Source organism: Leptonychotes weddellii, chromosome 10 (genome assembly GCF_054177405.1).
Source record: "Leptonychotes weddellii isolate Sample4059 chromosome 10, ASM5417740v2, whole genome shotgun sequence".
NCBI classification, from domain to species: Eukaryota; Metazoa; Chordata; class Mammalia; order Carnivora; family Phocidae; genus Leptonychotes; species Leptonychotes weddellii.
Genome location: NC_138378.1, coordinates 37,820,226 through 37,843,737, shown reverse-complemented (window position 1 = coordinate 37,843,737; position 23,512 = coordinate 37,820,226). Strand labels below are relative to the sequence as shown.

The following is a 23,512-nucleotide window of genomic DNA, read 5'->3' as shown; positions in this document are numbered from 1 at the left end:
GGAGGTCTGGGCAGTCCTGAGTGAGCGGGGTCAAGCTCAAGAGCGTTGTCTTTGGCATCCCCAGTTCTCCACACCACATTGCACATTTGGGGATTCCCCACTGCAGACCCTGTCCCGACAACCAGGACCCCACTCCCCGGGGTTCTTGTTGGTACCATTCAAACTTTCCAGAGACCCATGCCAACTGGGCCCACTCACTGCTGGACAATGATGGGTGGTGATGAATTTTATTTATCACTCCCTCCAGTTTTTATAGTATGGGCAACACAGTGGGCAGTCCAGGCTCTAGATTCACTGGTGACATGGACCACTGCCTGCATGTGAGGGGAAGGGCATCACTGGGGTTCCTGTGCCCCAAGCCCTCCTGCACCACAGTGCTGGGAATTCCCATGACAACACTCACTCTCTAAAGGCCACCTGGATAATTGCTTTCTTTTTCTAAATCTGAGCTTATTCAAAGAAAAATGACTTTGGCTTGGCACGGGAAAAAGTTCAGGACATTATGTTGTTGGAAAGGTTTATGAGCTTGAAAAGAGTGGAGAATTCTTTCAGTAGGTAGCATCCTCAGCCCCTTCACGGTGAGGCGTTTCATTCATTTTGTGGCATCAGAAGTAAGTGTTCAAAAGGGTGAGCATTTTAACTGGTGGTGTCACCCGGAGGAGCGGTGAGGGATCAGCTAGCCACCACCACAAAGGGGAGGGATGCGCTTTTGATTGAAATATGAAAGCTACAACGTACATTCTGTGTTGTTGTTTTTAAGATTTTATTTGTTTATTTGAGAGAGAGCACGATCCAGAGAGCACAAGCCGGGGGGAGGGGGGAACAGCAGAGGGAGTGGGAGAAGCAGACTCCCCGCTGAGCAGGGAACCTGACATAGGGCTCGATCCCAGGACCCTGAGCTGAAGGCAGATGCTTAACTGACTGAGCCACCAGGCGCTCCTGTTGTTGTTGTTGTTGTTGTTTTTAAATAAGCAATCGTTTAAACCTATTTTTATTTATCTATTTTAGAGAAGGGGGAAGGGAGAGAGACAGAATCTCATGCAGGCTTCACAACAAGTGTGGATCTCACGACCCTGAGATCATGACCTGAGCCAACACCAAGAGCCGGATGCTTACCCAACTGAGCCACCAGAACGCCCCAAACGTATTTTTAATTTTATGTTAACCTTAATTTTCCCAACTTTTCATTAGAAAAATTTTAAACCATAGAAACTTGCAAGAGTAATAGCTATGAGATTCACTAACAAGTTAACATTTTGCCACATTTGCTTTATCCAATCTCTTTCTAGAAACATATACATTGGTCCAAAACAAGTATCAATATTTCTTTTCTTCCTCCCTTCTTTTTTTTTTTTTTCTGAAATATTTGAGAATACAGTTACAGGCATCCTGATATTTTACCCGGATATTTCTGCATATGTCCGCTAAGATGGTGAACATTCTCCTTCATAAGAACAAAACCATTATCACACCCAATGAATTTAACATAGATACAAATCCGGGCTCTCTCTATGATCTGTCTTCGAGTTTTTCCAGCTATCCTGATTATGTCCTTTCTTGCTTTGATCGTGGACCTAACCAAGGACCATCACCTTCTGTTGGGTCTCCTCAGTCTCTGATCTGCAACCTTCTTCCAGCCTGCCTTGTCGTTTGTGACACTGATATTTATTCATTCCTTTGGCAGAATGCCTCCCAATGTGGATTTGACTGATTGCTCCTCATGAAGAGATTCAGGTTTGGGGCAGGGGGAGAGGGGCGGGATTAATTTTTATTCTCTTTTTGAGTAGCTGATGTACTGATGTGAATAAAACCCAGAAGGTATGAAAGCATACATACTGAAGAGTGTCCCTCTTTCCCCTGTCTCCAGACACCCAGTTCCTTTTCTGGGAGGCAAACCGTGTTCCAGATTTCTGTGTCTCTTTCAGAGATAACATAAGGGAGATGGCTCGTGGTGGCTCCCACACCTTGAACTGGGTGGTTCAATGGGTGTGTGTGTGTGTCTGTCTGTCTGATTGTGTTACTGGCTTGCATAGAAACCTTGGAAGGTCCCTGGAAGGCCATCAGGATCTTATATGGCCACAGGATCTGGTGCTCTGGACCGTGCCCCTCTCAGCCCAGCTTACTCCACTCTCACCTGGAGGGGCCCTGCCACAATGGCCTTCCCTCCACCCCTCCTGTCTGCCACATGCTAGTCCCCCTCTCTAGAACATGCCTGCTCCTCTTCACCTAACTAGCTTCCCGTCACCCTGCATGTCTGGTCCACCAACCCCTTCCTCCAAAAAGCCATCCCTAAATCCTGGGTAGTATTACATCTCCTGGTAAGGCCTCCTCGGGACACCCTGTTCCCTCTCCTTGCTCCAGAAGGGAGGAACCAGTTCTAATTTGGGCACCAGGCTCAGTGCCTCACACATAAGAAGCTTTCAGTAAATATTTGTGGAGTGTGGATGCACCTGTGAGTCTTTCACATCAGGCAGGATGCATCGGAACCAGGCTTGGGGCGAGAGTGGAAGGACTTCCAGGGCTGGTCCAACCCAGGGACAAGCTAAAGAAGTCAAATATCCCAATGGTGGACAGTGGTCAGCAATGAGGCCAGTAGGTAACTGGCTCCCACTCTACCAGTCCTGAGGGTAGGAGTTCCTGGGAGAAGCAAGCGAGTTCCCAGGAGCCAGACTGGGCCTAATCAAGGACCCAGCGAGCAGGGAGGGAGACCTGAGGTCCTGGGGCTGCCAGAGGGCCCAGGCGTTGGGTGAGGCTGGGTGTTCGGGAGGATTATTGACTGGATCTGTGAAGGCTCAGGGACCTTGCAGGGCCCTACCTCTACCCTGCTGGGAGCCGTCAGACACAATGTGGGCCAGCCTCTCACAAAAGGCCCAGCAAGGTTAATAAAAGCCTCCTTCCAAAGTCTGGCAGAAGGCACCAGGTGTGACCTTTGACCCCTGGGTTCTGCAGGTTCGCTTGGGCGAGGAAAGAGGAAAGGAGGAGCTGAAAAATCTCTGCAAAGAGGTTTCACACTTGGGCCTGAGGCCAGAGGAAACAGTAAAGCTCACAAACAGGACGCCGCTCTCCTTCCCCACTTGTCCTTTGAAGAGAGAAGCAGGATGGCAGCTCAGACCCCTTAATGACCTGTATGAAATACATTCATAGAAAAAAGAGAAATCTCAACCAGGGTAACAGTGCAATGAGAGGGGCTTGTTTTGTTTTGTTTTTTAGTCTTCTCTGCGATTTTCAAATTTTTTTCTTCAATGAATTCCAATTATTATGTCCTTTTACAAAAATAAAGAGGAAAACCTTTTCAAAGCTTCAGTACACATTCCTTGAGAGTACTGGTTCTAAACCTCGGCTGTTCATTGGACTCACGTAGGGCTCTTTAGGAATACTGATGCCTGGGTCCCACCCCAAAGTGATTCAGAGCTCATCGGTTGGGTGGTGTGGCCTACCCAGGTGATTATAATGCACAGCGTCTTGGCAGCCACTGACCTCAAAGGAGTATGCATTGGAAAGGTCCAGTGAAAGATACACCATCGCTGAGCATCCATATCTGGGGAGGCCACGTTCAGGCGTTTGAACTGCATATCATATAATTTCAGGGGACACCATTAACACAGCCTACAGTATGAATGGGGCCTCCCTGGACTTGTACAAGGCAGCAGCCTTGTAAGTATGGATATATAATTATATATTCATAGATACATCATTTAAACACTGATTGCTTTTGTTGACTACAACCCTCCGGGGGGAGCAAAGTGACTTTGACTAAGTTGTACAGAGCATTTTAACTAACTCAGTGTGTGCCTTCTGGGAAGATGAAATCTGAAGGCCAAGATAGCAATAGGAACCATGAACTACAGTGACCACATCAGTCCGGCCCCATGGGTTGTCCCGCACACAGGACTGAAAGGACAAGCCCAAGAGAGCTGGGACTTGTGTAGAAGCCCAGGGGCAGGGAGGAAGTCACCAGCAGACGGTCAAGGTGTGGTTGGTGCCCTGTTGGGGCAATGCGGGCAGCGGTCCAATGGGGGTCTTCAGCCTTTACCATGAAGCTTTTTTGTTTCTGCCCATTGGGGGGACCACAGTTCTTTGACAGGATCTAATTCCCTGCCCTTGAACCTGGGCTGGACTTGGAGCTGTTTAGAGGAAGGGAAGGCAGGGCAAGTGATGCTATGTAAGTCTTGAGGCTGCAGAGATGTGCAGCTTCTGCTCTTGTCTCTTGAGTCACTGCTTCTTGGAGCCTAACTGACCTTCCATGGGGAAGCTCAAGGAGCCAAGTGGAGAGGCCCATGCGGAGAGTGATAGAGCTGCTGGCCACCAGTCCCACCGAGCCACATAAGGGAGACCGTCTCTCCCTTCAGCCATTCCCAAGTCCCAGCTGACACCACGCCACGTAGAAAACCCACCTGGTGAACTCACAGAATTATGAGAAATACATCTTTGTTGTTTTTGAGTCACCAAGTTTTGGGTTTTTTTGTGACACAAAAATAGGTGGCTGACGCAAGGCCATTTCTGCTCTGCAGGTGGTAGGGGGCCAGGCTAGTGCAAGTCACATGGGCTGACCCACTTCTGGGGCCTCGTAGGCATGGAGGGAAGGGCAGATCCCGATAAAGCAAGGTGGTTGTTTTTTAAAAATATTATAAAATATTTATATTTATCAGAGTAATAGTACCTGGCCATAACATACTGGCAACAACTCAGATATATCAGAAAAGCCTACAGTGAAAGCAATTACATCTTACCCATCGTACTTGCCCCTACTCACCCCCGGTCCCCATCCCCAGAGACGACATCTTTCAGCAGTTCCCATTGATGGTTTTTCCCCAGTCTGGAGAATTCCAGTGTGGAGATCTCTCCAAATCACAAACTTACACTTCCACTCCTCAGTTACCATCTTTAGACACCAGCTACTCACTCTATGATGGCTAAGGTAAGGGTTTACCTCACTCCTCCCAATGTTTCAACTCTGTTACTACTTCTGGTTCTTCTGCGAACAGCTCCTATTGAACAGCAGTTGCTGATTTCCAGCTTTGGGACTCTCTCAATTCCCAACTTTGTAAGACGAGGAGATGGGCACCCTTCCCGTGCTGTATCCTTTGTTCTCCCTCCCATAGCCCCTGGCTCTACTATGACCACTTTGCAGCACTGCGTAGTTTAACCCGGGGCACAGTGCCTCCCTGGGGGAGCATCCATGAGGTCCTCAAAATTAGGTGCAAAATACGTTCCATTTCCCGGGGAAGTTCAGAACTTCCATGATTCTGGAAGGGGTAGAGTGTTGGACCCCACACAGGGTGTCTACCGTCTGCTGCCCAAACCTACCTCACCATTGTTGCCCCTTGTGCCCCGGGGGCTGACCCACACACCATGTGCATCACCAGCGCTTATGCAGGTGGCTCTGGGCGGGGGTCAGCCAGTAGGGAGCACCGGCAGGAGTCAGGGGAGAGGAGGAGCATGAAGAAAGGCGTTTATTCCTATGGATCCCTTCTGGCAGGGCCATCTTGGACTACTTGAAGGACCAGCTTCGTTCAGGGTGGCCTTCTTCCAATAACCCTTCTCTTCCATTCTGGGAACCACCCTGCCCCTTGGGACTTAGGCACAGGGGTGATAACAGCTCAGTTGCTCCTAGCCTCAGGTCACGAGGGACAACATGCCCCTCCTCCCACCTTGGTAAATAGTCCCTTTCATCGCCCACCTGAATGATCCTGATCTGACCATGGCATTTGTTTCTTATTGGGCCTCTATTACTGATCAGGTTCCCTGGACACAAACTGGGAGACGGGGGTTGTGTGAGGAGGTTTTGGAAGAGAGTTCTGGGCAAAGGGAGAAGCTGAACTTCGATGTTGTCTCAGGGTGGGAGGGTTTGTGCTGCCCCTGGCAGAGGCCTGAAGTAGGACAGCCTTTAGAGTTATCCTGAATCCAGGCAAAGGGCCAGGCATGTAATCACATCCCCAGATGACCAGACGTTCAATGTGGGATGGGGTGTAATCTCGTGGTGAGGGCAATTCCCAGGAAGGGCCCATGGGCAGGAGGCCCCAGCCCCGTCTAGGACCATGAGAGCTCCAGTGTCCAGGGGTGGGGGAGCACACCTGGCCCTGGCCCCGCCTTCTGGCCTGGGTCCTTTGTTCCCTGCATCCCACCTCCTAGCAGTCTGGCAGGTAGAGCGGGCTCAGTCACTGCTGAATGAATGAGGGGAATAGCAAGCCTCTTTGGAGAGCTTAAAATTCGTAACCTCCGCGCTTTTGTGTCCCACTGTGTTTTTCTTAAAACTTTTTGTTTTGAAATACGTTCACAGAAAACTTATAAAAACAGGACCAAAAATCACCCAGGTTTCCCAATTGCTAACATTTTGTACTCTGCTCTCTTTCTCTCCGTATGTGTAATATACATCATACACACACGTGCATATACACTGTTATTATTATTAGCTTCTGAAATGTTCAAAGGAGTTAGAGACCTCCCATCGCTGTGCTCCTGACTCCTTCGGTGTGAATGTCCCCCACACAAGCCATCTTCTTCCACTCCCCCCATACACTTGATCAAATTCAAGAGATACAACATTGACTCAAAGCTATTACCGAATGCTGGATCCGTGCACATACGCCCTGGTTGTCCCTCTAACGTCCTTTATAGAGACCCCTGTCGGCCCCCCCCCCCCCACGGATAGATCCCAGATCACACACTGCATTCCCTTGTCATATCTCTCTAGCTTCCTGTCTCTGTCCACTATGACATTGGCATTTTTGAGGACCACAGACCGATTGTTTGAGGAATTGTTCTCCAGGTTGGATCTGCCCGTTTCCTTCTGATGAGATTCAGGCTGTGCCTTTTCTCAGGACTAGGAAGGAGCCTGCCTGTCACTCTTCCTCTCCAGACCTAGCAGGCTCAAAATTCACGGCATCTGTCAGCCCTCAGGGAGGAGCTGCTTTACCTCGTTTCCACCTTTATGTCAAGGTCCAAAAGGTAAGTGACCTACCCAGGTCTCACCCTTAATGAATGACGGAGCTGAGACAATATCCAGGTAGCCTCTGCTGCAGCTAACTAAGGACTGTATTTTCCATAGTCCCTGGTAAAGTAAGTGACAGGGACAAACCCATTTTTTATTCCCAGCCTTTTTTCACAGATTCAGCAGGGCCTCCCTAACCTGGCCCTTTGTTCTGTTAATTGAGGTCGTGGGTGGGGAGGTAACCAGAAGATGCTACAGACCAGGGAGTTGGAGCTACTTTGAGAAGGAAAATCTCTTGGAGAGTGTGTGTAGGACGGGAGCAGGGAGGAGAAGCAGACCTTGATGGTGAGTGGAGGAAGGCTGGGTGAGCACCTGCCTGGGGTGTGGGACTTGGAGAGAGAGGGTAAAGGGGTTTTTAGAAAGTTCGTAGTGGGGGGCGCCTGGGTGGCTCAGTTGGTTAAGCAACTGCCTTCAGCTCAGGTCATGATCCTGGAGTCCCGGGATCGAGTCCCGCATCGGGCTCCCTGCTCAGCGAGAAGCCTGCTTCTCCCTCTGACCCTCCCCCCTCTCATGTACTCTCTCTCATTCTTGCTCTCTCAAATAAATAAATAAATCTTTAAAAAAAGAAAAAAAAAAAAGAAAGTTCGTAGTGGGTTTGGAATATGGTCCCACCCCCTCCTTCCTCTCCTCTGGTGTTTGCCTCTTCAGAAGACCTTAGTGGGGGGGTAAAAGTCAAGGCTTTGAGAGAGGGCTGTGTTTTCTTTGAATTCCCCTCCATGTTCAGACTGGCCTCCAGGTGGCCCAGTTATATTCTGGTTACATACGAATGGACGTGATTTCATCTGGGTCAATGGGAAGGGCTGCTTTTGTGCCATCCACACAGGTGTCCCGACAGGGCTCTCGAAGGGCTTCGTCACACCCGGGGTCATCGTGGCGGTTGAGTAGGAGAGCACAGAAGGAGCTTCTCTTTACTTCCTTCTGATTATTTGACGAGGGCAGGTTTTGTGTCCCCCACATCAGCTGGACATTTCAAGGCAAAAGCGGTGGGCAGGAACGGGCACTTGCTGTACGGCATATCGCCCGTGAAGTCCCTCGCCTCTCTGGGCCTCTGCTTCTCCACCTGTAAAATGGGGCTATACATAGTGACTCTCAACCAGGATGTGTGTGATGATTAAACAGGTTAAAGCATCTAAAAGCACTCAATAGGCTACAGAGGGTGATGTGTCTGCCGGGGGCCCATCTATATATTTTTAATTAATTTATTTGAAAAAAAAATTTTTTTTTTTAGATTTTATTTATTTATTTGAGAGAGATTGAGAGAGAGTGAGAGAGCACAAACAGGAGGAGCAGAGGGAGAGGGAGAAGCAGGCTCCCCACTGAGCAGGGAGCACGATGCGGGACTTGATCCCAGGACCCTGGGATCATGACCTGAGCCGAAGGCAGGCACTTAACCGACTGAGCCACCCAGGCGCCCCAAGGGGCCCATGTATCTTTTAGTGGCTCTGTGCCCCACCCTCATCCAGGAGGACACAGGGGTTGACTGAGCACTACAGGGCCAAGGGATGAACCTCTGACCTGACAGCCCCAGGCATCTCAGGGTCAGAACACACTCTTGGCATTGCCTGTCCTGGCTTCCCTGTGTCCCTGTGGAGACAGGTGACCAACAGAGACTTGAGGCCTCAGAGGGTCTGTGAAGGACACTGGGCCCCGAGCATTCTCACTGGATGCTGCTTACTGGGAGGCCCTGTACTTTAGAGACCCCTGCTCGGGCGCTTCCCTGGCTGCACCCCCTCCCAAAGGTGAGGAATCTGGGGGCTGTGTGACGGGTCTACTCAGAGCTGGTGAGACCTTTCTGGACCAAACCCCATGGAACTGAGACCCTGGATTTCCTGCCCAAATGGCAGGAGGCCTCCTCCTAGGGTTCATGAGGTTCTCTCCCCTGGGTTGTCCCCGAAAGGCAACCTGCCACCAGAGCATGTAGGTGCTGGGGTGGCCAAGGGGCAGCTCTTTGTGGAAGTGTGGGTGGGACTTAGACTCTGGGCGGGGTGACTATGTAAGTGCGCAAGAGGCCTTCCCAGTCCCAGAGGGAGTCTCTGGGGCCAGGCAGGGGGCCGGATCTCGGCCTGGGTCAGCTTTCCCTACCCTGCCACCTTCGGGCACGGAACTCTGTGGAGCTCTAGAATTCTGATTTCAGAGCCTGTCTCCCAGGTCTTATGGAAGTAGGGAGTCAAGGTGGGAGCATGGAGCCTATTTTACTGAACAGCTCATTTGCTTGATTTATAGCATTTGAATATTCCAAGACATGGGATGTGGGCCTTCGTCTGGCCCCAGGACTCAGGCCTGCAAGTGTGAGTGGCAGAGCTGACGGGGCCTGAGCCCAGGCCGGAGCCCAGGGCTGGCTGAAGCCAGGACTGCCATGTGGCCTCCCTCCGCGCTACGGGCCCCAGAAGAGTGGAGGTGGGGGGAGGGACGCGCTCAGAGGAGAAGCAAAATGTTGGTGCTTTTAGGGGTGCCACTAATAACACCGGGCCCTCTTAAATTCATCCCCAGCTTGGACCAAACGCCAGTGGCCGCGGCGCTGGGCCGATTGCCAGGATGCTGGTTTTAGGAAATTCAATTGCTTGAGGGGCAGGTGGCAGGACCTTTTCAGAGGGCAAGGTCGTGCCTTCAGGGTTCTGTCCTGACCTTTCACCAGAGGCTGAGGTTGAGCCCCACCTGTCTGTCAGCCCCCTCCTGGCCTTGTCCCACACAAGGACCACACCCCACACCGCCAGCCTTGGCTCCCCCTCCACCCTTTGTTGGGGGGCTCCTCACTGCCCAGGGCCAGGGGGCTGCAGATAGCGCGGGCTGAGGCCCGGGCCGGCGGGGCGGGCGTTGCTGGGCGCGGGTCAGGGAAGCATGTGTCTCTCGGCCAAAGGAAAAATTCAAAAGATACTTGGTTGTGGATTTATTTTTTATTTTTTATTTTTTTTTTATAATTTTTTTTAAGGATTTTTATTTATTTATTGAGAGAGAGAGAATGATAGAGAGCATGAGAGGGAGGAGGGTCAGAGGGAGAAGCAGGCTCCCTGCTGAGCAGGGAGCCCGATGCGGGACTCGGTCCCAGGACTCCAGGATCATGACCTGAGCCGAAGGCAGTCGCTCAACTAACTGAGCCACCCAGGCGCCCTGGTTATGGATTTAAAGAAAGAAGCAAAGAGAGACAGAAGCTCTGGAGGTGGGAAATTCATTTCAAAAGCAGTTTTTCGGGGAGGGGGTGTGAATTGGGAGCTGCCACGTTTCCCAGGCCTCTGGGGGAGCCACGTGGCCGTGAGCCTTGCGCTCCTCACAGACTGTTGCCTCTCTCTGGCCAGAGACGATGTTCCCCCGAGATGGACTCGAGATCGGGTTTTGTTTTTTTATCCCCCCTGTCTTAATAGGAAATTCTGAGCACATGAGGTAAACCGTGTCTGGGAGAGAAGGAATCCATGGAGTGGAGTTGCCAGAGCATCTTCTCTTCCAGGGAGGTTTGGGGAGGAGCCTGCTGCTTGCACACGTGTTTGCTGACTCAGCCTCCTCGCCGGAGAGCAGGGAGTGGGGGACATTCTCAAGAGGTTTTGAGTTTGTTCTTCCTGATTATCTGGTCACGGTGACTCAATCTGACACGGGGGCTGGGGCCCCTCCTAATTTGGGGGGGTGGTAGCAAGGCCTGAATAAGCACGGGGAACACCAATTCCACATCAGCTGAGCTGTAGAGACCCTAATCTGTGCGCCAGGGAGGGCAGAGCCTAGATTGGAGGGTGGGGGAGACTGGCTGTTGGCAGCCTCAAAGAGCAGCTGGGGAGAATCTCCTTTCTGTTTCTCAGCCTTGGAGAGAAGCCTCTGTTTGACGCAAACCAGCAAAGGCAGGGCCAGGCATCTGGGGAAAAGCCACCCCGGGGCAAGCCCGGCTCCCTGCAGGGAAGCTGGGGTGTCCCTTGCAGATAGCACTTGGCTTCCATTTGGGTTGGATGGACTGACAGAGCTAGACCTTCCCCCCCACTGTGGCTGTGCAGGAATTCTGTGATTTGCTGCTCCTTTTCCTATGGGGGCTACAGAGCCCACCCAGGGAATCTGGCCCTGGGGAATTCCCGCCTGGGCCTCCTGGGGGTCTGAGAGGCCACGTGGCAGCTTCTCAGAGGTAGGCCTTGTGCTCCCAGCTGGTTTCCATGAGCCACAGGAAAGTCGAGTTGAAGCTGATGTTGGGGGCACTGGCTTGGGTTCGACAACTGCAGACATAGGTCAAAGCTTTTCCTATAGTACGGTCACCTTCAAGTCACCTGCCTCGTCCTTCCGTTTCCCGCTGACATTTCTGGAGGCGTGTTTGTTACCCAGGGATGCTGTAACAAAGTACCGCAAACTGGGCGGATTACAAGGGAGATTCATTTTATCACAGTTCCGGAGGCCAGGAGTTCAAAATCAAGGTGTTGGCAAGGCTGTGCCCTCTCCGAAGGCTCCAGGGGAGAATCCTTCCGGGCCTCTTCCAGCTTCTGGTGGCTTCAGGCGTTCCTTGGTCTTGGGCTGCATCCATCTGTTCTCTGCCTTTGTGTTCCTCTGGCCTCATCTCATTTCTGCGTCTCTCCTCTGTGTGGCTCTCGTGAGACACTCGTCGCTGGATTTAGGGCCCACCTGGAAAATCCAGGATGATCTCATCCTGATATCCTTAACTTAATTACAGCTGCAAAGACCTTCTTTTCTAAATAACGTCATCTTCACAGATTCCAGAGATTAGTATGTGAACATCTTTCTGGAGACCACCATTCGGCCCACGAAAGAGGGTTTCTATAAACCAAACCCTTTTATCCATTTTTTTAAAATGGATAAACTCCACACCCAATGTGGGGCTTGAACTCACGACCCCGAGATCAAGAATCACATGCTCCACCGACTGCGCCAGCCAGGCGCCCCTTACGCGTTTTTAAGCAGCTTCAAGCACATTCACATTGTTGTGCAACCGTCAGAGACGAAGCAGAAGTCTCATTCCCAGGCCCCTGGGTGCAGGGGCAGGTTCATGGGTGCAGCTTCTTACAGGAAATGCCTTCACCACACAGACCGCCATTCATCATTCGTGCTTCTTTACAGAGCTGTGAGGAGCAGGGTCCCAGGAGGGGAGGCAGACAGGACCAACAACGGGGATGACCCCACAGCAATTGCCCAGGACCGGTGTGACCTGGTGACTCAGATGACCAGCCACTGCAGAATCTACCTGCCCTGTGGCGATGCCAACCCACTTTCCACATACCCATGTTGGCTTTTTCCCTCCAGACCAACGGTTCTCAAATGGACCAGCAGCATCAGCATCACCTGGGAACTTGTTAGAAATGCAAATTCTGAGGTTCCATCCCACATTGCCTGGGTCAAAAACTAGAGGTGGGCTCAGCTTCTGTAGTTTCATAAGCCCTCCAGGTGATTCTGGATCCATGCTAACCCATGAGAAGCAGTGCTCTGGATTTTCAGAGACAATCCTGCTTTGAAAGAACTTACTGCCTCCTCTACAAAGCTACAACTTTTATTATTAGAAGCTTCATGAATAACGAAAACAAGGGAGCTGACAGATTCAGTAAGATCCCGTGAGTCAAAGATTTCGAATGGGTTGCCAGGGGGCACCTCTTATTCTTGGATTTGTTTGGTCTGCATATATTTTTTAACAATCTAATTAGTTGCCTGCATTAAAGGAATAGAACATTTCACATAGAAATCCACATTTCAATATTTTTTTTTAAGATTTTATTTATTTATTTGACAGAGAGAGACACAGCGAGAGAGGGAACACAAGCAGGGGGAGGGGGAGAAGGAGAAGCAGGCTTCCCACGGAGCGGGGAGCCCGATGCGGGGTTCGATCCCAGGACCCTGAGATCATGACCTGAGCCGAAGGCAGACGCTTAACGACTGAGCCACCCAGGCGCCCCACATTTCAATATTTCTTGAAAAAATTGGTGTGTCTCTGCATTCCTGCTGCACTGTGTTCCTGTGTGACAGTGGATTGGGACCAAGCATGGGCCACCTGTTTCAGTGAGACGTGGGCTTGCCAGTTAGCCACAGTCCCCACCACTCCTCAAGATCAGCAGGTGAGCCCCACCTGTTCAGTCCCTCACTTATGTCACTGCACTGGCTGTTGTGGGGATTTTGACTTCTTGAAACCTATATGTCAACAGCGGCCTCAAACTATAGCCCATTATGGTGGTTAATTTTATGTATCAACTGGGTAAGGCCATGCAACCCAGATATTTGGTCAAACACTAGTCTAGATGTTGCTGTTATTTTTAAAATGACATTAACATTTAAATTGGTAGAGTTTGGGGCACCTGGGTGGCTCAGTCTGTTAAGCGTCTGCCTTTGGCTCAGGTCATGACCCCGGGGTCCTGGGATCGAGTCCCACATCTGGCTCTCTGCTCAGCGAGGAGTCTGCTTCTCCCTCTGCCTCTCCCCCTGCTCATTCTCTCTCTCTCTCTCTCTCTCAAATAAATAAATAAATCTTTAAAAAAATAAATCAGTAGACTTTGGGTAAAACAAACTGCTCTCTACTATGTGGGTGGGCCTCATCCAATCAGTTGAAGGTCTTAAGAGAAAAATACTGTCTCCCCTGAGGAAGAGGGAATTCTGCACTTCAGTCTACCTTTGGATTCCAGCTACAACATCCACTCTTCCCTGAGTCTCCAGCCTGCTGGCCTATCCTGCAGATTTGGGTCTCGTCAGCCTCTACAATCATGTGAGCCATTTCCTTAAAATAATTCTCTCACACCCGTCATGTGAGTATTGTCATATGTTGATGACCCCAGGACCTTTCAGGGACAAAGAGGCATAGGAATTCTGTTTGCTGGAAGCTCCTGGGGATGCATTCTCCCTCAAACCCTGCCCTCAAAGATGTAGGCTGCAAAGCAAATGAGCAGTGTTGTAATATTAAAAATAATGAGTGGATAATAAAAATCTACAATGATGTTTCAATAATAACAATATAACAATATATGTGCTTATTATATGCCAGACACCATGCTAAAGGCTTTCTTGTAATCAAATCGCATTTAATTTTTGGCATAGCCTTATGGGATAGGTACTACCATCATCACACCATTTTACTGATGGAATAGTCACAGTAAGGAAGTAACTTGCTCCAGGTTACCTAGCCCGTGAGTGGCAAGAACAAGATTTGAACTTGGAGTAAGATTTCAAAGCTTATGGGCATACCCACTAACCATACTGCCATGCTACAGTATGGATTTCACCCTGAGTTTCCCAAATGAGATTACAATAGAATACCTTGGAGTAAAGAAATCTGACATGCTGAATTGTGGTTCCTTGGATCATAGATTGCCATGTCCAACTGCACAGGTTGCGCGCTGTACAACTCAACACTGGCTGTGTGTTGTACTCTGCTCCCAGCACAAATATTGCTGCAGGCAATAAAGAAGGAGACACCTGGTATTTCCCACCTCTCCTAGAGGTAGAGAGAGGTGGTGGTATATTCATACAATGGAACACTCTATAGCAATGAAATAGAACAAATAATACATGCAATAATGCAGATGAATCCCAAAAACTTGATAGAGAGGGGGAATAGAACCAGACACCCAAGAGTATGTATTCTAGAATTCCACTTATAGCGGAGAAACCTGGAAGACACCAAGTTAGCCAAGTGATCAAGGTTAACATCACCAGTAATAAGACATACTGACATCACGAACCCTTTGATATGCACAGGACACAACATAATTTTAATGGAATTCTTGCCAAAAATGCAAACTTCACTCCGATAGGAGAAAACATGGAATAAACCCAGATTGAAGGACTTTCTACAAAATCACTGACCAGTACTCTTCAAACCTGTCCAGATCAGGAGACAAGGAAAGACTAAGGAACCATCGCAGAACGGAGGAGACTAAGAAGAAATACCCACTAAATGCAGTGTGGGATCATGGATAAAATTCTGCAACAGAGAAAGGACAGTGTGGGCAAAATTGGTGAAATAGTTAATGAATGTTAAATTCACCGATGCTAATTTTCTGTTCTTGAAAATTGTGCTGTGATTATATAAGACGTTAACATGACGGGAAGTGGGATGACAGATATAAGAGGACCCTCTGTATTACTTTTGCAACTTTTCTAAGCCTAAATTAGTTTAAAATTACATGTGAAAAACCAAGACAGCACAGTCAGCCAGGCAGTGAGCTGCCGGGCCGTTAACCCGGCTGTCTCTTGCAGGTCCCACCGGAATGAGCGGTGTAGGCCATCTGGAAATGTCCACCGGGAATCTGTTTGGTTCTGCTGCAAAAGGAAACCCCTGGTTTGCTGATTCAAGGATGGATCGGATATAAATGCCAACGAGGGCATTTTTAGGTTCTTACTTTTCTGTCAGAGGGTGGTTGCTCTTGGCGCCGTGGATGTGCCGGCCGCTGGTGGTGGCCTTTTTTCGAGTCACCAGCCTGGTGTGCTGTGGGGTGCAGGAAATGGGGAGGTGGGGGCTCTGACTGAGCCCGGGGAGGGTGTCATCCTGCCGGGCAGGGGGAGAAGGCAGCAAGGGGCGTCTCTCTGTGGCAAGGAGGCCTGCTGGCCCTTCCTGCATGGGGACGAGAGGCAGGACATGGCCTTTCTCCCTTCCTGTGACACCACTGCACCCCCAGGCCCACACAGTTTTCATCTGGCGCCCACCCCTTCTGGTTTCCAGTGAGCTCTGGGTGTTCACTGAGGTCTCGAGTGACTGACGAGACCAAGACTCCAGTGGGCTGGGTCTCTGCCAGGGATCTGGGCCCATCATGGATGAGGGTGTTGAAAATGATCTTGCAGAGTGTTTAAATGATGTGCCCCTTTCTCACTCCCTTCAACCCCCAGATTGTTATTTGGTTGAAGCATGGGCAGGTTCCATGGCACCTGTTTTTCAGTCTGAGTGCCCAGAAGTATATATTTGAATCTCAGGGATCCCCTTAAGCCACAGGGACCCCTGGATGATTGGCTCCAGACCCCACAGAGAAGCGGATGGGCTCCTTCACTGAGAAATTGCTCAGATTCCTCTGGGGATTTTGAAAGATGTCCCCTCCCCATCTCAAGCACATATTTCTCACTTGATTCTAGAACTTTCTTGTGCTGCTTTTGAACCACTTGGGGATTTATTTAGTCTTTATTTTAGGTTGGCTTCCCCTAGGAGCAGACGCTGAAACAGGTATTTTGAGGGTACATAGTTTATTTGGGAGGTGATCCTGGGAAATACTGGTGGGGATATGGAGAAGGACACAGGAAGAGGAGGGAGGAACAATGGGGGTGGGTTTCACTGGGCATGCTCGGGCCTCTGGGACAGGGCCTTGGAGTGTCTCCCTAAGGGACAAGGGAGTGGGAGTCTCTGTACCATCGTACACTGTTGAACGCTGCTGGTGCACTTCTGGATGGTTCTGCCTGCGTGTGTGAATTGGGTTCTGCTAGCAGCTGGGGCTAGCTGGAGGTCTGAGCCGTGGCAAGGCCTGAGGATGCCAGCAACATGTGCACATCCCCGAGGGAGGAACAAAACCTATCTGAGGTCAGGATCGGTTGTTTAAACTGTTTCATGAGGGAGGAAGCCAGGGCCACGTAGAAGTCGAGATTCCCAAAGATCCTCTAGAGAAGGTTGGGAAAGCAGGGCTGGATCCATCCTGCCAAGACAGGTCATCCTGCCAGCCAGGTGAGCCATGGCGTGTCCCTGGGACTGCAGAGAACCTGGGGCTAGAGCTGAGAGAATGTGGAGCTCCAGGGAGGATCTGGGGTGTCCTGAGTCTGTCTTGAACCCACCAAAGTTGTCCTGGGGCTCCAGAGGTCCTCACTGCTGAAGGCCATCCTTTCTCTTTCCATCCTGTGAATAGCATCAAGCTGTTTTGAAGCCAGACTTCCTTTTTTTTTTTTTTTTTTTTAAAGATTTTGTTTATTTATTCATGAGAGAGAGAGAGGCAGAGGGAGAAGCAGACTTCCCACAGAGCGGGGAGCCCGATGCGGGACTCGATCCCAGGACTCCGGGACCATGACCTGAGCCGAAGGCAGACGCTTAACCATCTGAGCCACCCAGGCGCCCCCAGACTTCCTTAAAATAGTTCTGTTTTAAAAAATAAGAAGTACCCTCTTTATTGGCTATTTTTTTAAGAGCAGATAACCAGTGAGCAGAAGCCTCTTTCAGCTTCAGGGTCTGATGCCTGCAGAGCCCAGCTTTCTCATAGGTACATACCCCATATATACCGGATACTAGACCTAGATGGTATTTAAGTAGATTTTTGTTTTTAGGGAGGAAAGGTGTTACTGCAGAAATGAGAGGATGCTTTTATAAATGGCCACCAGAATTCCTCATTGTCCAGGGCTGTCCTCTGGAGTCCCACGGAGCCTCTAGAGCAGTGCTGTCTGATAGAACCGTCTGGGGGGATGGCAAGGTTCTGAGCCTGCACTGTCCACTCTAACAGCCACATGTGACTACTGCGCACTTGATACATGGTTAGTGCAACTGATGAACTGAATTTTAAATTTCATTTAAACCTAATTAATTTAAATAGCTACATGTAGTCACATGTGGCTACCAGATTGGACTGTGAAGATCTAGAGCAAAGGAAATCCTGAACCTGGGCAGTCTTTGGGGCCGCCCCTGGCCTGGGGCTGAGGCTGGAGAATAGGTAGGTGCAAAGGTATACACTCAGGTCGCAGGGCTGGAGCCCAGAAAGAAAACATCTGATGGCTTCTCCTCAACTCATGTCTTCTTTAGGTGTTGAAAAGGCTATCAATATGTCGCATTCATGCCCGGCCCTTTGCCTGTGATCGTGACCATGACCGGGGTGGTCAGAGCAGGCAGGAAGAACTAGCATCCGGAGCCTGCCTGTGTCAGAAACTTTCATCATGTGCTTGCTCTTCATGACGCCCTGCCCAGGGCAGGGTGGTGGTGGTGGGGTTTGCATTTATCCCCATTGTCCTGGATGGGGGGTAAGGAATGAAGCTCAGCAAAATATGTGCCTGAGCTCCACAGCAAAAAAGTGGCTGAGTCAGGATTTGAACCCAGGTCCACTGGAAGCCCATGATCCCCGGGCACTCAGAGCGGTGTTTTGTTTTTGTTTTTTTCCCTAGAAAGAGGTGGTGTTGCCTTGAACTTTCTCCCATACTCTTCCTCGGAGTTCCTGAGTGACCAGGACACTCGCTGGGGAGAATCCAGCAAAGGTCCCAGAGCTGAGACTGCCAGCACAGCAGCATTCTGCTCCCTCGGGGCTCATGGTGGTGGACTCGTGGCTCATGGCAGCATTTCCAGCCTTGACCCGCCCTGTCCCATCTCCCCCCAACCCCCACCCGCCATGAGTCTCATGTTAAAAATAACAAAAAATGACCAGAACCAAGGGACAGCGCATGCTTTTCATTTTTTCTTTCTCTTCCCTGATTCTCTAGAAATGGATTAAATATAAAAAAACCCAACTTCCTGACCGAGGGGTTAAGAGACACTGGGGAAGGGTTGTCCAACAGAGAAATTATGCTCCTGAGAATCTTTTAAAGCTGCTTCTTATTTAAAAAAATTTAAAAAAAATTTTAAATTATAAAATTCCTCCATTATAAAATTCACACACGTTTCCTTAGAGAAAACTAGGAGAACAAATAAAAAGAAAAAGAATATGCATCATCACTCTACTCAAAGGGGGTCTTCACTAAACATTTGTTATCTTTGAGTTGTTTTTTTTTCCATGCATCGTTGGTTTTGCTTGCTGTAGTTATGACTGTAGGGGGATCATGGGTTATGGTGGGAGGATTTGGATCCTCCTTGGGGTCAAAGGAATAATTCAGATCACTGTTTTTTCAAACCTTCTGGAATGAAGGACCCGTTTTGAAACTTTCCTCCCCATCACTGACCACACCTGGTCCTTCCATGCACGACCAGGATGCAGCGCGTGTTACTTGCCCAGGCAATGCCCAGTCGTCCCCCCTCGGCTGTGCCAACTCAACTGCCCGTTGCTTGGAGGCCGCAGCACTGACCAAGTGCCCTGAGAGTTTCTAAACACTTACTCTGCACTTCTACACTTCTTTCTTTCTTTCTTTTTTTCCAGTGAACTCTACCAAACATTTATTTTTATTATTTATTTATTTATTTATTTTTGTTGGTCACACAATTTTCATTTTTTTAAATTAACATATAATGTATTATTTGTTTCAGGGTACACTTATTTCTTCATAGTAGCACTGGTCTAGAGCGGAAGTCTGCAAAGTACGGCCTTTGGGCCAAGTCCTGCCCACCACTTGATTTGAGCTAAGGGTGGTTTTTATGTCTTAAATGGCTGCGGAAGGGGCGCCTGGGTGGCTCAGTCGTTAAGCGTCTGCCTTCGGCTCAGGTCATGATTACAGGGTCCTGGGATCGAGCCCCGCATCGGGCTCCCTGCTCGGCGGGAAGCCTGCTTCGCCCTCTCCCACTCCCCCCTGCTTGTGTTCCCTCTCTCGCTGTGTCTCTGTCAAATAAATAAGTAAATCTTAAAAAAAAAAAAAGGGGGGATGGGGAAGAAGGGCATCAGAAGGAGAATAATATTTCGTGACATGTAAAGATTCTATGAAATGCACATTTCAGGGTCCATAAATAAAGTTTTACTGAAACATCCCTGTTTTCATTCATTTAGGCATCATCTATGGCTGCCTTTTTTTTTTTTTTAAGATTTATTTATTTGAGAGAGAGAGCACACGCAGGGGGAGGGACAGAGGGAGAGAGAGAGAATCTCCAGCAGACTCCCAGCTGAGCTTGGAGTGGGGCTCGATTCCATGACCCTGAGATCATGACCTGAGCTGAAATCAAGAGTCAGACGCCCAACCGCCTGAGCCACCCAGGTGCCCCATCTGTGGCTGCTTTTGGGATACCATGCCACGGAAGTGAGTCGTTACAAAGGAGACTGGTTGGCCCATGAAGTTTAGTACTATTCAGAGTCTGGCACTTTACCCAGGACAAGTTTGATGACTTTTCTAAGTTTGTTGCCTCTTAGGATCCCTAGGGAACTTAAAAAATACAGTTCGCCAGGCCTTATGGTCTCTAGCCCTATGGAATCAGTCTCCAGGATGGGGCCTGGGACTCTATTTTTTGAAATTCTACCCCCACCCGATGCCCCCAGATGGTTCTGATGATCAATGGCTCTGGAAGCACCGGCCAGGAGGTAGGCTTCTTGGAGCCCACAGGCTGAGTCCCCAGGACAGGTCTTGCTTCTCTGCTCAGAGCCTCCTCTGGGACAAAACCTCTTGTGTCTGGAGGTTCTGTGTCCGCAGTCACATTCTTGGTGGGCCCAGCCTTTCCCAGGCACACAGCCGGGATCATCCCTCCTGCCACAGTTCAGCCTTCCCCCTATCTCCTCCTCCTCCTGCCCACACACTTCCCTGATGTCACCCCAGTCTGGGCCCCCCAGGCATCCCCTGGGTCTTGGGTGTCTAGAATTCTTGGCCTGCCTCAGGGTGGCCTAGCAGAGTGTCATGGCCCTGCGTCCTGAGCACTGGGCAGCCCTGCTCACCTCAGCTGGGCCCCACGCCTCTCCCACCCTCCAGTTTATGTTTTTGGCACCAGACCTGGAGTCCCAAGCCAAGTGTACACATGGCCTGAGCCAGTTCTACGGGGGAGTTGAGAGCTGGAAGGGAGACTGACCACGAAGCAGGCCTCTCCTCTGCCTGGTCTCTTCTCTCTGCCTGAACTTCCTCACGACCCCCATCTTTGTATTTTGGACCCTTTTCCCATTGCCTCTCACCTCCTGGCCTGTTCGCCTCAGCTCTGCCTTCTCCCTATTTTCCTCCTTGCCCCACCTCCTCTCTCCTTCCTTCCTTCCTTCCTTCCTTCCTTTCTTCCTTCCTTCCTTCCTTCCTTTCCCCCCACCCCCTACCTCTGTTTTTTCTCACTCCCTGGCATTCTTTCCCCTACGCCTTGAATTTTCTAGTCAGACCACTGCTTCTGGCAGAGCTGGGTCGCCCACCTCAGAGAGCCGGCCCCTCCTCCAGCATGAGATGCCATCGGACCAGCTCCTCTGCTACCAGTGGCTCAGGCCTGTGGGCCAGACACATATATAGAGTTTACTCTGGGAAAATGTATTCAGGCCCTGCCCTCAGGGAGCTCACAGTTTATGGGAGAGCTGGACAAGACATAGGCAATTCTGACAGTGTCGTAAAGGACAACCTGGGGATCAGGACCAGGGCCCCGGGTAGGGCAGTGCCCAGCAAGACACTGAACCTGGCTGTGGGGGATGGGGACAGTGCCTGAGGGGATGTCACCAGCTCCACACAGCAGAAGCTGGAGCCGAGTTGGATTCAAGGTGGAGAGTGTCCCCAGGAGAAGGAATGGCATGCATATACAAAATATTTGGGGCTTGGGGTTTGGACGTGAGGCATGAAGAAGAGGTGAGAGTGAAGGGTGACATTCAAGTTTCTAGCCTCGCTATCTGAATGGGTGGTGTATCAGTCAGTTACTTTTGTGATGATGTTACATAACAAACAATCCCATAATCAACTCTTTATTTCATACTCACGAGGCAGTAGGTCTGTTGTAGTTGGCTGATCTTGAGTGGGCTTGGCTGGGCTTGGCTGGGCCAGGCTTTTGGTTGGGTTCAGGATGCTCCATTTGACTTCACTCTGGAGCCTAAGCCAAAGGGCAGTAATCACCTTGGACAGGTTCTTGTATGGAAAAATCACAGGAATGCAGATCATGCCAACATCTTTAAATTCTTCACTAACATCACATCAAGTGCTGAACTAAACTGAAGATCACCAGGGGAGACAGGAGATAAAGCCCCTGGGGACTGAGGGCTGGGGCTGATCTTCCCTGGAAAATGTAGTTGAGTGTCCTGCTCTCCCTAGACCAACAAAGGTCACTCTTATGATGTATTTCTCAAGTCCTTAAAAGGATGTTAGGGAATAGACATGTGGTAACCAGAAATGGGTATGACTGGTGTCTACAAAAGTCTTTATCTACCCAACATTGCACATCTGATTTATGGAAGATTCACCATTCACTCCCGTGGGGTACACATACCTGCTAGATTCACAGCCTTAGTTTAAAGCCACTGCCCCCTAGCATGGAAAATAGGCTTTTGGTGTCCTAATGGGTAGTTGCACCATCAAATTGTAACTTCAATTAGAATTTCAGGGTAGTCAATTATGTAAACTTATTGAATTTTAAATTGTTGTTGGCTATAACAGAGACCTGAAAAATAGTGACTTAAATCCCCAGGCATTTATTCTTTGCCTTATTAAGAACTTTAGAGGTAGGCAATTCAGGCAGAACCCACACTTGTTACATCTTTCTGCTCCATTGCTTGCAGTAAGTAGTTTCTACCCTCAGAGTGTCCTCATGGTGCAATATGGCTACTGGAGCTCCAGCCATTGTATGAACTGCAGTCTGCAAGAAGGAGGAAAGACAAAAGGGGTATTTCTCTCAATTGATACAGGTGCCTTTGAAGCAGATTTCCTGGAAGCCCCACCAACACTAAGGCTTACATCCCATTTAGTCACATGCTCACACCTCACTACAAGAGAGACTGGGAAATGTAGGTTTAGCTGAATATATCCCTTCTCTGGGTAAAGTCAGGGTTGTGTTATCAAGTCAGAGAGTGAGAGTAGATATTAAGTAGCATACAGCATTTTCTCCCACACCCTTCCATCTTCTTTTTTCCCCAAAATGGAGAGGCAGTGGAGTATAGCAGAAAAAACAAACAAACAAACCCTGGTTTGGACTTGATCAGAATTGATCCCAATTCCAATTCTTACCTACTATGGCATCTGGGCAAAGTCACATAACCTCTCTGAGCTTTCTGGTCCCTCTTCTCCAAAATGAACTGTTGACCATATTTGCCTTCCAGCATCCAGGTGCGACCAGGAAGTCTATGAATTATAACACACTATACAAAAATTAATAATATAGAAACATTGAAAATAGAACAAACACCTCTTTCCATTAGAAGGGAACACATGATCGTAGCTTCTTCTCCCTAGACAGAGGGGATTCCCCTTTGCTCCCATTGCTGCCCTGCCCCCCAGGCTGTCACACTTCTAACAGGCATAGCTGGGGGTTGGCGTGAGGCAGGACTCAGAGTGGATGGAGCTGGGCCCTGTGGATGCACCTGGTATCCCCATGCCCTGGGGACAGTAGGTACCTCAGGAGAGTGTCTACCTGTGGATGGCACCCCTTGATCCAGTGCTTCTCAGCTGCTCTAGCTGGGCTGTCGACTTGACCCCACCTTCCCTGGGTCTCTCAATGTGGCTTGGGCTTCTCCTGGCATGGCAGCTGGGCTCCTAGTAGGGACATCCCAAGAACAAATGTTTCACGAGGAAGAAAGCAGAGGCTGCCACTTCTCTTATAAGCTAGACTTGGAAGTGGCATGCATCATTTCTTCCCAGGTTCAGGGGGTGGAAGAACAGGCTCCCCCTCTCTATGGAGGAACCGCATTTATATTAGGAAGCATGAGGATTGATGGCAACATCAATGATCTCAGAGAGCAGCCACCACAGCCCCCTTGGCTGTATGTTAAAATCGCTCAGGTGATTTCAGCTGCATGGTAAAACACTGAGTCCTGAGTGCACCTCGGAGACTGCCGTGATTGGTAGTCTGCAGTGTGGGTGTGACCATATTTAAAA

General features: G+C 49.7%; 1 long non-coding RNA gene across 1 annotated transcript in view; it reads left to right on the top strand.

Annotated features, from left to right (window-relative positions):
* The first annotated feature begins 7,110 nt into the window (after positions 1 to 7,110).
* Positions 7,111 to 23,512, top strand: part of LOC145723694 (uncharacterized) — a 38,759-nt gene continuing 22,357 nt past the window's right edge. Inside the window, exon 1 of the long non-coding RNA XR_014148951.1 lies at positions 7,111 to 7,276. This is a non-coding gene — a long non-coding RNA (uncharacterized LOC145723694). The remainder of the gene's footprint in view (positions 7,277 to 23,512) is intronic.